The sequence below is a fragment of the Garra rufa genome, chromosome 23, assembly GCF_049309525.1.
Source record: "Garra rufa chromosome 23, GarRuf1.0, whole genome shotgun sequence".
NCBI classification, from domain to species: Eukaryota; Metazoa; Chordata; class Actinopteri; order Cypriniformes; family Cyprinidae; genus Garra; species Garra rufa.
Genome location: NC_133383.1, coordinates 12,762,308 through 12,773,275, shown reverse-complemented (window position 1 = coordinate 12,773,275; position 10,968 = coordinate 12,762,308). Strand labels below are relative to the sequence as shown.

General features: G+C 42.3%; 1 long non-coding RNA gene across 1 annotated transcript; it reads right to left on the bottom strand.

Annotated features, from left to right (window-relative positions):
* Positions 1 to 947: 947 nt before the first annotated feature.
* Positions 948 to 10,446, bottom strand: LOC141298744 (uncharacterized). The gene is made up of 5 exons (XR_012341637.1): positions 10,326 to 10,446; positions 9,802 to 9,875; positions 1,816 to 2,056; positions 1,557 to 1,649; positions 948 to 1,336 (listed from the first exon to the last, which is right to left on the bottom strand). It is a non-coding gene; the product is annotated as an uncharacterized lncRNA (long non-coding RNA).
* Between the last annotated feature and the right edge of the window lie 522 nt (positions 10,447 to 10,968).

The following is a 10,968-nucleotide window of genomic DNA, read 5'->3' as shown; positions in this document are numbered from 1 at the left end:
TAAATATTTACACTTAATGTGGTCTTCATTTAGAGAAATGTATAAACCTTATTTAAAAGTAAGTTCTTACCATCTCAATGTACCATTCAATAAAGACAAATAGGCTTGATTTGCAAATTCACCTAAAATGTTTATTAAAATTAAGAAAAGCACCTGTTGTGCCAAATCCTGTCCACCAATCCTGATCCCAGTCACGCATCTAGATCCTAAAAGTGTTTTATTGGCTACCAGTAAACATTATTTCAGTGAAGTCATTTAAATATTATACCCTTATTGTATTACCACTATTAAAATGATAAAAGTGAAAACCGAAATATTACTGTTGCAATGCGACAATTGTACTGTATAATATAAAATATGAATATCACCATTTTACTTTATAGAATTATAAAATAAATATATGTTACTCAATATATAATATAATATAACTAAGCTTTAAATTGTAAAACACTTATCATTTTAAACATCACTTAATTATTATTTTGAATAAATTTTTATGTTTATAATTATATATATATATATAGACAGTTACATATAAATTAATAAAGATATATACATATAGTCACATAAATGTAAATACATGCAGATGCTCAGATAGATATACATTATATTTTTATGTATATATATATATATATATATATATATAATATAAAGTATATATAAATATATATATATATTATATATACACTTATAGAGTGTATATATATATAAATATATATATATATTATATATACACTTATAGAGTGTATATATATATATATATATATAATATAAAGTATATATAAATATATATATATTTTATATATACACTTATAGAGTGTATATATATATATATATATATATATATGTTTTAGTTTTGATAAATCGCCATAACATGGTTTATTTTTAATTTTTAATGATTGTGCAGTCCTTTATTTAATTTAATACTAATTAATTATTTACACGATTTTAATCAACTCAAAAACCCCTGTTTTGGAAACCCTAGTTGGAAAGGACCCGAGAAAGAGACAGGATCTGGCACAACACCCCCAGTGAGCAAGCCAATGGCGACAGTGGCAAGGAAAAAACTCCATAAAGTTAGGAGGTAAAAACCTTGAGAGGAACCCGACTCAACAAAGGGGGAAACCCATCCTCTTCTGGCATGGCGCAAACATTGCAAAAACACATTAATTTAACCTAATATATGGAATATTAATATATTTAGAAATAAAACCAATTATGTTGTATGGTCAAATCATTTCTAAACATATTAAAATTAACTGGTCTTCGGATTATTAGATGATGGATCGCCCGCCATCTAGCCACTGGATCTGACTCGTCTTACAGGCTGGATGTCCTGTGGTAGAGGAAGTATAACAGATGTGATACTGTTAGTAAATTTATTTTTTAATTGTTAATTAATTGTTTTGACTCCACAAGCCTTATGAAAAACAAAGTTTGAAAGACAGGTGTGATTTGTCTTGCAAGAGAACCATTTACACTTTAAAATTCTAAGCTCAGTATATAATAAAATGGACTGAAACACTAGATTTTACTAGAAGTATTTATGAACTTACATCAGTGCTTTAGTATGCATGTTTCTCTGCTTCTTCTGTCTTCAGCATTGTCCTTTGCTCTGGTCTTCAGTGCCATCAACTACTGGTCCCATCCTGTAAATAATAAATGAATAATAGGATCATTATCATACACAAATACTAATTAAGTAGTAAATTAAAGTAAATTCACAACTTAACTTTACAGAAAGACACTACTTGTTTTTATTTAGTCACAAAACAATCTTCCAAACTTCAAAACCAATTCTACTCTTATGCTTACCACAGATGCCGGTATTCAGATGCTGTCATCATTAGTGCTGTAGCACACTTGATCTTCTCAGGCATTCTGACTTCAACTGCTGAAAAACATCAACATCAAAATGAGATTAGGATTAACATTTTCCTACAAATGTGGTTATGATGTGCAGTAGTACAGTGATTGAATCAAAATGTTTAAACACTTAGCTTTGGATGGTATATTGCAGAGTAGCATCCAGTCTTGGACAGGACTGCTTTTGTCTCTTCCTGCAACTTTTCAGAAGGGCACATATTAATGACAGAATAACAGTTCAATAACTGCATATAATACATTTAGTACAGATCGTCGAACAAATTCAAATTAAAACTTCTAATATAATAGTGTCTTACTAGTGTCTTACTACCTCCCCCTTTACCTTGCTATCTTCATGTTAGTGCTGTTACTCACTAGCTTCCCTGGAGCTGCCTCATAGTCCTCACTGTATCCTGTCTGTCGCTGGTGCTGCTGCCAGTGTCCTCCCTGAAGCTGCCAGTCTACTTATATCTTTATCCTTCCTGCTGCTGTAGGTACTGCTCTTCTTTCCCGGTAGCTCAGCGCCATAAAACCTCAACACGACCATACGCGCCAACCCGTTGGCTAAGGCTGTTCTGAGCCCACTGGCACCGTTAATGAATGCACAGTGCCACGGTTCCGTATGGCCTAACACCAAAACTCAACCATACGTGCCAACCCGTTGGCTAAGGCTGTCGGAAAGCCCAACCCGCACCTTTAAAGCATGCATGGTCCCAACGGTTCCGTATGGCCTAACACCAAAACTCAACCATACAAGCCAACCCGTTGGATAAGGCTGTTCTGAGCCCACTGGCACCGTTAATGAATGCACAGTGCCACGGTTCCGTATGGCCTAACACCAAAACTCAACCATACGTGCCAACCCGTTGGCTAAGGCTGTCGGAAAGCCCAACCCGCACCTTTAAAGCATGCATGGTCCCAACGGTTCCGTATGGCCTAACACCAAAACTCAACCATACAAGCCAACCCGTTGGATAAGGCTGTCGGAAAGCCCAACCCGCACCTTTAATGCATGCATGGTCCCAACGGTTCTGTATGGCATAACACAAAAACACAACCATGCAAGCCAACCCGTTGGCATTACACTGCAAAACATTTCCCAACAACAACCAAAAAAAAACACCTATGTCAAACGCAAAACACAGTACACAGGATTGTGGTAACTGTGGTAGCTCTGTATAACACCCGACTGAAGGCAGAGGTCCGGATTTGAAATGAAGATGTGATCGAGTAGTGTGTGTTTGTCCGTCGTCGCTGCTGTAATCACTTGGGTGTATCCTCGAGCTTGAAACAACTCGAGAATAGGTTTTTTCCCAGTGTGTAGGAGGTCCTCATTAAAGTCTCCACAGATGATGACAAGGTCGTCGTGTGTGAGGTCAAGATAATCCAGCATACCCTTCAGGTTAGTCAAAAAATCGCCAACGTTGTACTGTGGCGGCCTATACACAGCTACGATGGCTGCCTTTATTGGCGAATCTAATTTGATGACAACGAACTCCAGATCTGTCACATTTTGTATATATTGCCGGGGCTGAGCTGGAATGTGCTCCTTGCAATATATTGCGACTCCACCTCCGTTCTTCTTCCCAATGTCTTCATGCGTCGAGTAGGAGACGTGTCTGTTGCGGGTAAATAGGTTATATCCGTCCAATTGGAGATCCGATGAAGTAGACGATCCGGACAGGTGTGTTTCCGTCAGACAGAGAATATCCGCGTGACGCAGCTCATGATGCCATCTGATGTCCTCGATGTGGGGTCCAAGTCCTTCTGTGTTGTGGTGAATGATGGTGAGGGTATGTTCCTGCCTGTTCTCCCTAACATGCCGCAGAAGTGGCATAATTTCTTCGACTGGTGCTGTCCTCATGGCCTGCAAAGAGGCTGTGATTTCTGGATTTGCATATATCTTCTTCTCGTCGAAGTCTGTGATGTGTAAACCACGTAGGGAAGTCGTTCTGCTAAGGGCAACGTAGGCCATTCCTGGCTCAAAAATCTTCTTCAAGGACACTACTGCAGACTGCATTGTCATGCCTTGAACTTTGTGGGCTGTGCAGGCGTAAGCTAACTTGATGGGAAACTGACGACGAACCGCTCCTTTCCTCAGAGTCTCTTCGGATCTCTCGATGTAGACAAAGACGTCTTCTTCACCTCCAACTTTTTTTCGATGTTTCTGACCGGCGTTTGGATTGTCGAGTTGAAGGCCTAGCATCTCCACTGTGGCGATTCCATCCTTCTGTTTGGTGACGATGTTTGCAATCCTGCCAAAACATCCATTGACGATTCCGTCTTCCACGTCCAGATTCCTGGTCACCATCACACGAACTCCCACGGCAACTTCTATGGTGTCAAGTAAGTTGTCCTTTTTTCCAGTGGCAGGTTTGCGTAGTCTCTTCATCCCTCCTGTTGTGGGGTCTTTCCTGTAGTCTTCGGCATCAATTGTTATGATGTCAGTGTAAAGGGCCTGCACAGTCTCGGTATTGAACTTGAGGACTTCTTTGTTGGTGGCGAATATGTGCAGAGCTTCACGCGGACAGTCTTCTGAATTTTTCACAGCCTGGAGTAACAAATCTCTATCGTCTTCCGTGAGAGGTTCGGCCTTCGGCTTTGCTCGCAGTCTGTTCAACAGCTGAGCGAAAGCGAGGTCTTCTTTCTGGCGCATAATCTCTGTCAGGGTGACGATTTGAAAATTGTCCTTCCAGAAGTCCAGCACATCCTCTTCAAACACGCACAGCGGTTTGGCTTTACCTGTCGGGGGCAGCTGATAATAATCCCCTACGGCGAGACAAGAGATCCCTCCAAAAGGCTTCTTGCTGCCTTTGATCTGCTGAAATCTCCAGTTGATGTAAGCAAACATGTCCTTTGAGATCATGGATACCTCGTCGATGATAAGGATCTCCACGTCGCGTAAAGCTGCTCTCACTTCATCAAGGGAGTTTCCAAGCCCCTGGTATGGTGGCTTCAGACTCCGTGGCAGCTTTTTACCGGAGATGTTGAATGCTGCCGTTCCAGTAAACGCAGACAACAGCACCGTAGGCACTGAGAGATCCCCTTCTTCCCGGAGTCGAGGGAGCTGTCGCAGAATCTTGGTTGCCTCCGCGTGTACGCACTTGATGACGTGTGACTTCCCACAGCCAGCACCGCCTGACAAAAAGTAAAAAAACTGCTCTGGATTGTGACCCCACACACGCTTCTGACACCACTGGCGGACAGCGTAAAAAATGGCTGCCTGCGTCTCGTTTAGGCTCCTGAACATCCTCCTGACAAATTCAGCAGTCATCTGTGGTGCCTCTATCTGTGGTACGACTCCGTCTCCATCTCCACGAAGAATCTGGTAATCCGGGACATCATCTTGTTCATCTTCTTCTGGATCGACGTCTTCTCGTTCCGCTATGCACTCCAGTCGATCTACGTCAACTTCAGGCGCAAAGGCAGTCCAAGCATTCTCAGCTGGTCCGTCCCGCTGCAGCTGTTCGAATGCTTGATCCACCTCTTTGCTGTGTTTTTCATAGTTCTCCTGGTGTGCTTTGACTATGGCGCAGACAGGCATCAGGAGCCCGGGGTGTGCCGGGAGTTCAACAAACGCACCTTTGTAAAACTCCTGATAAGTTGGATATGGCTGGGGTTTCAGCTGTTCGTTGAAGCGATGTGGCACATAAAGTTTCACCAGTCTTCCGTAATGCTTTTCCGGTTGCTTCTCCTCCGAAAACCGAGCATACCTGATGATCGCAGCCTTACCAACAGTCCTCTTCTGAATGAAGCCCATACCGTTGAGCAGTCGGAGGACATTCTTTCCTTGAGTTTGCCGACCATACACAACACGGTAATTGGAGACGAAGTCTGCCAGACACATCATCTCAAACTCCAGTGTTTGAGGCCTTGCTCTGTATTTGTCTATCATACCAGACATCCAGACATCCTCTGAATCAGGATCTTTGTTGTGCAGGGCACTAAGGGGCAAACTCATCTTCAGGGCGTCGTCATCCGTCGGTATAAACACAACGTTTCGCGAACACTTCTTCATTGGTAAGCTGCATGTTCTTGCCACAGACTCCTGAGCGCTCACCTGCCTGTGTTTGGAGTAGGCCTGCATTATGTTCTTCATTTCGTCCTCTTCGTTCACGTTGCTTTCGCGAACACCCTTGATGACGCTCTTCAGGAAATCATTCATTTCGTGCTCTGGCTTGGAAATGTAAGACAGCATGTACATGATACAGCTGTAAGAGTCCAGAACAAACTGAATGTCCATGTTGGCGTTCCATGCCCTCAGCAGATCTGGGTTGTATCCATTCACCCAAGCCTCTTTTGGATCACGCTTCAGCAAAATCACACTCGAAGTGGTCAATGCCTCAACGTAACCATTGTAATCCTTCATGGACAGATTACATTTGGCCAGCAGGTCTGACAAGCTGTCAAAGGAGGCCTGGGGATCATTTAACAAATCCCACACCGGCTTGAGTTTCTTCCTTGCGTCGTTTATCGCTTGTCGGAGAGCTTCCTGTCTTGCCTTCTTTCCATCTGGGCGGTTTGGGTCTTCGTCCTCGTCTTCCTCAGGACGCGGTGGTCGTGGACGGGTGATGGTGGTCTCAGAGACGGGGAGTTTAGGGAACCCATACCTACACAACAGGTTTCCTTTCTTGCAAGATTTGGAGTGCTTCCTGCTGTGAAGTTGAACTTCAGTGACGATTTTATGAAGCTCGGGGTCGGTGGTAGGGTCCGGCAACTGGCAGGAAACGTAACGGTCAATGAAGTCACACACTTCTTTATCAGACTGATTTTCGAACTCTGGCGCCCCCTTCACCCAGGCCAGCAGATGAATATGAGGGCTTCCTCTGGCTTGAAACTCGACTCGATAAAAGTAATCCTCAACTTCACCGATGGGTTGAGCAGGTGACAAAAGCAGATGAGTCATTAACGCATCCACCCGTTTCTCAAACATCCGCATGACGGTGACGGGGTTACTTCGAAGGATTTCACATTTCGTCGTCCAGTCAAGCTCCGAAAAGTCAACCTCTTCACCTTGCTGAGCCTTGATTGCCGTTATCACTTCCGGCCAGCGCATTTCGGCTGCACTAAAAGTGCAAAAAAAAGTAGGATTCCCCAACTGCCGGATCATGGCCTGTAGATCTCTCAACGTTTTCTCCCAGTAAGATGGAGTGCCCCTCAAGGGTTGCATGAACCTCGTGGCGTCACGGCTGTGGACCAGCCTTTCGACCTCACGATCGTCCTGAAGAAGCTTGTTGGAGATCCTACGTCCATCTCTTGTAACGGGTTTGCCTTTTCGCAACTGGATAGACATGCTGTTTCTAGCCATGTGCGTTTCAGTGACAAACTGTGCAAAGAAGAGATAACTCTGGTCTTTGGCGAAACGAGTATCCACACAGAACAGTCTAGCATTGAAGTACATGCTCGGTGACAATGCAACTTGTCGCGCCTCATCAATTGTGTTCTGTCCAGTGAAAAACTGGACAGGGAAAGACATGGCTTCCAACTTTGGAATCCGGAAAAATCCGACTGGCTTTTTCCCTTGAGCAGGCGCAATGCTGAAAATTCCCTCGCCGTACGACAGCAAGTCCTGTCCAATGTCAAGCGGCTGCATGCATGTGTCCAGAGTGAGTCCAGGCCTGAGTTCATCCTTTTCCTCAGTGCTGACGTTCTGGTCATCCTGTTCAGAGGCAACAACTTCCTGTTTCTCCGCTGTGTCATCCAGCTCATCATCAGGGACAAGTTCAAATGTGGCAGCTTCACTTATCACGATGTCCCTGTACTCTGAATGCGTAGCTTTCAGTTTCCTTAAAGCGGCTAGCACATTGTGCATATTCACCGTATGGAAGTGTTGGTACCCTTTGAACTTGATGTGCCTTTTCAGCTTTACCTGTAGAAGCTGGGACTCACTACTAGGCCGTGGCAGACAGTTGACTGTTTGCTCCACCTCAGAGGGAACACACACAACAGCACCATGAACTGCTCTTTGCTGTCCTTTGGGCAATGCAACTATTTTTGCAAAGGGAACGATTCTGGCAATGAGCTGTCTCTCAAGCACGTTCAGTTCGAGTAGTTCTGCAGGGATGGGAGGCAATTCGAGTTTGTTTGCCACTGCAATAGAGGGCATAGATCCTCTCTTCAGATGAGTGTCACAAGTGTGGCAGATCCATTCCTGTCTCCTCTCTTCTGGAACTGCACAAGGAACTGTGCAGGCACTGTCACAAGCATGAATGTATTTTCCGGTTAAGCAACAGGCTGCAACAAGAACATTCTTGACGTATCGTGTTCTGTTACACACCTTGACTTGATTCGGAAAAAGAGTCCTGTGACACACTGTGCAGACGTACGTTGGACCATGCGCAACTTGACACCGAAATGCAGATATGGCCTTTTGCACCAAGCTGTTGGACACAGCCTGGGTTGTTGCATCAGAATTGGCTGTATCCTGGCTGGAACGAAGGTATGGTTTGTACTTTCTTTTGATCTTTAAAGCACATCTCAGCTTGTGAAGAATGTGGAATCCAGCATCAGCGAGACACCTCTGTTTCTTCTGGAGAGTACAAAGTACATTGTGATGTGACCTAAATTCTGCATCACTTGTGTATCTTCTGGCCATGTAGTCCTTCATTTTCTTCTGGAAAGGAGCATCAGTGTGGTACCTCCTGACCATGTAGTCCTTCATTTTCTTCTGGAAAGGAGCATCAGTGTGGTACCTCCTGACCATGTAGTCCTTCATTTTCTTCTGGAAAGGAGCATCGGTGTGGTACCTCCCAACCATGTACGCCTTCATTTTCCTTTGGAAAACAGCATCAGTACGGTACCTCCTGAGCATGTAGTCCTTCTTATTCTTCTGGAAAAAAGCATCAGTGTGGTACCTCCTGACAAAGTAGTCCCTCTTTTTGTTTTTGACAAAAAGATCTTGATTACACTTCTTGGCGACATGCATTTTCTTCTTTCGAAACTGCAAACTGGTGGCATACTTAGCTTTCTCATATTCCCTTCTTTTTTGTTGTCGAATTGCAAAATATGGAGTTGTGTCCTCAGTTCCTGCACACAAATTGGCCATCTTACGCATTTCTTTTCTTCTCCGCTGCTTGCTTGTTTTGATGACATTTGTAACGCCTTGGTTTTTGTCTTGTGCAAAAACAAGATTTTCAGGGATTTTGACTTCAGCATTTCTTTGTGGCTCGTGCAGAGATGATGTTACTTGTGAGAGTAAAGCTGAAGATGATGTTGCTCTCTCTGACTCTCTCTGTTGCTCCATTTCAAATGAAACAGGCATGAATTCATAGCCAGCTTGATCACCACGACTCAGAAAAATCTGGAGTATTCTGTGAATCATGTAATTCAAATTGGTGAAAGTAAGCATAACTGCAGTTCCGTCACCAGTAGGATGTGGCAAACCTTCAACGGTTCTGGAATGTGAATCGAAATATCCATATCTTCCAGATCTGTCTCTAAATACAGCAATACACTCAGGAGAAACAATAAGAAGTGCATGGCTGACATCTGTTGAGAGACACTGAAGTCTTTCTTTAAGAGGAATCCACCAGCCTTCCATATCAGGGAGTCCTCTGGCTCTCAAGTATCCCCTCAACACTGCTGACTTTTGGACATTGTAGGTGTGGTTAGAAGTTGTGATGCTCAAAGGTACTTCATCCATGCTTAGATGATCCTGTTCGAATCTTTCGTCAGCAATAAGTTGCATTTTAATGCCAACATATAATGCATCACCCTCCTCTAGCACTCTGTCAAGATCAGGCTGTTTGAACACAGTTCCCTCACTGTGATACGCAAGGAATGTCAGAGCTACACATGTGCATTGATGATTTCTTGAGAAAACATCATACCTTGTATCACTCTGGCAATGAGATGCCCGCACAGATAAAATTCTAGGCATGTTGTTGCCACCATCTGCCTGTCTGTCAGAATACTGAGCAACACCTTTACTGTCACTTGCCTGTCCTGCCAGGTCTACCTTCGTCCAACGAACTTTCTGAGCCTGAGATCTCCTTCCTTTTCGAGGCATCCTTTAAAAGAACAAAAGACGAAATATGAGAAAATAAACATGACAACATGTGACAAATCTGAACAAACCATTAATTAGAGAGAAATAACTTGGCTAGTAAGAGTTGGGAATTCTCCAATTTCAATAGCATATGAAGAGACAGGAATTGTGTGAATGCAATGCTCTCTCTGTAAAGATGTTCTGAAAACACCATCACATGCTGCATGTATATAAACAAAGCAAAGTCTTAATTACCTGTTCTGCTTGGTTTTCAATAATAATAGTAATATCAATACGTAGCTGATTTCACATCCCTTAAATAAGCGTTTAGCAAACAACTGTCACCTTTGCTTCATTATGAGTTTGAACAGATCTCTGATTAAAAATGACTGCGAAATGGTTTTAATGCTACAGTCCAAACAAATGCTACAGTGCATTTTATACCAAATATTTTCAAATAATAGGCACTTACTTCACGCAATGCAATGCTGAAACACCTGCAAAGTATACTCAAGAAAAAAAAACAAGTTAGTTAATTGACAAGAAAAAGAACAACTTACAAATACAGCTAATATATAACTAATTTTTTTTTTTTTAAAGTAGCAGATAAAACAAAACTATGAATGTACTAGTATTAATAGGAACAAACTTTTTTCCAAAGAAAAGAACAGTAGCAGATAAAAGAAATTATTAACCTAGTACTAAAATAAACTGTAGTATTAGAACTTAAATCGTGAACTTAGTACTAAAATGAATTAACTTTTTTTTTTTTTAGAGTGAAGGTTGGGTTGTGGGACAAGCAATACAGATGAACTGCTGCTTGGAGAAGATCCAAAACCTGGAAAAGACATTAGGCTTTAATGGTAATCATGTTGAAAAGAAAAAGGCAGAACAACATTTAAGCAAATTGCACACTAACCAAGTGTTCAGCTTCAGAGAAAAATGCAGGTCGTGCTCTGAATAGATGCTCTGAAAAACAGACAAAAAAGAAAGAAAAAAAAAACAGTTAAATATAAATATTTTTCTGTGTGAAATTAGATCTTAATAGATAAAGGCATCTATGAAAGATTTTCAATATAAATTAAATTATAAACCAAAACCTAAAGCTACTGTAA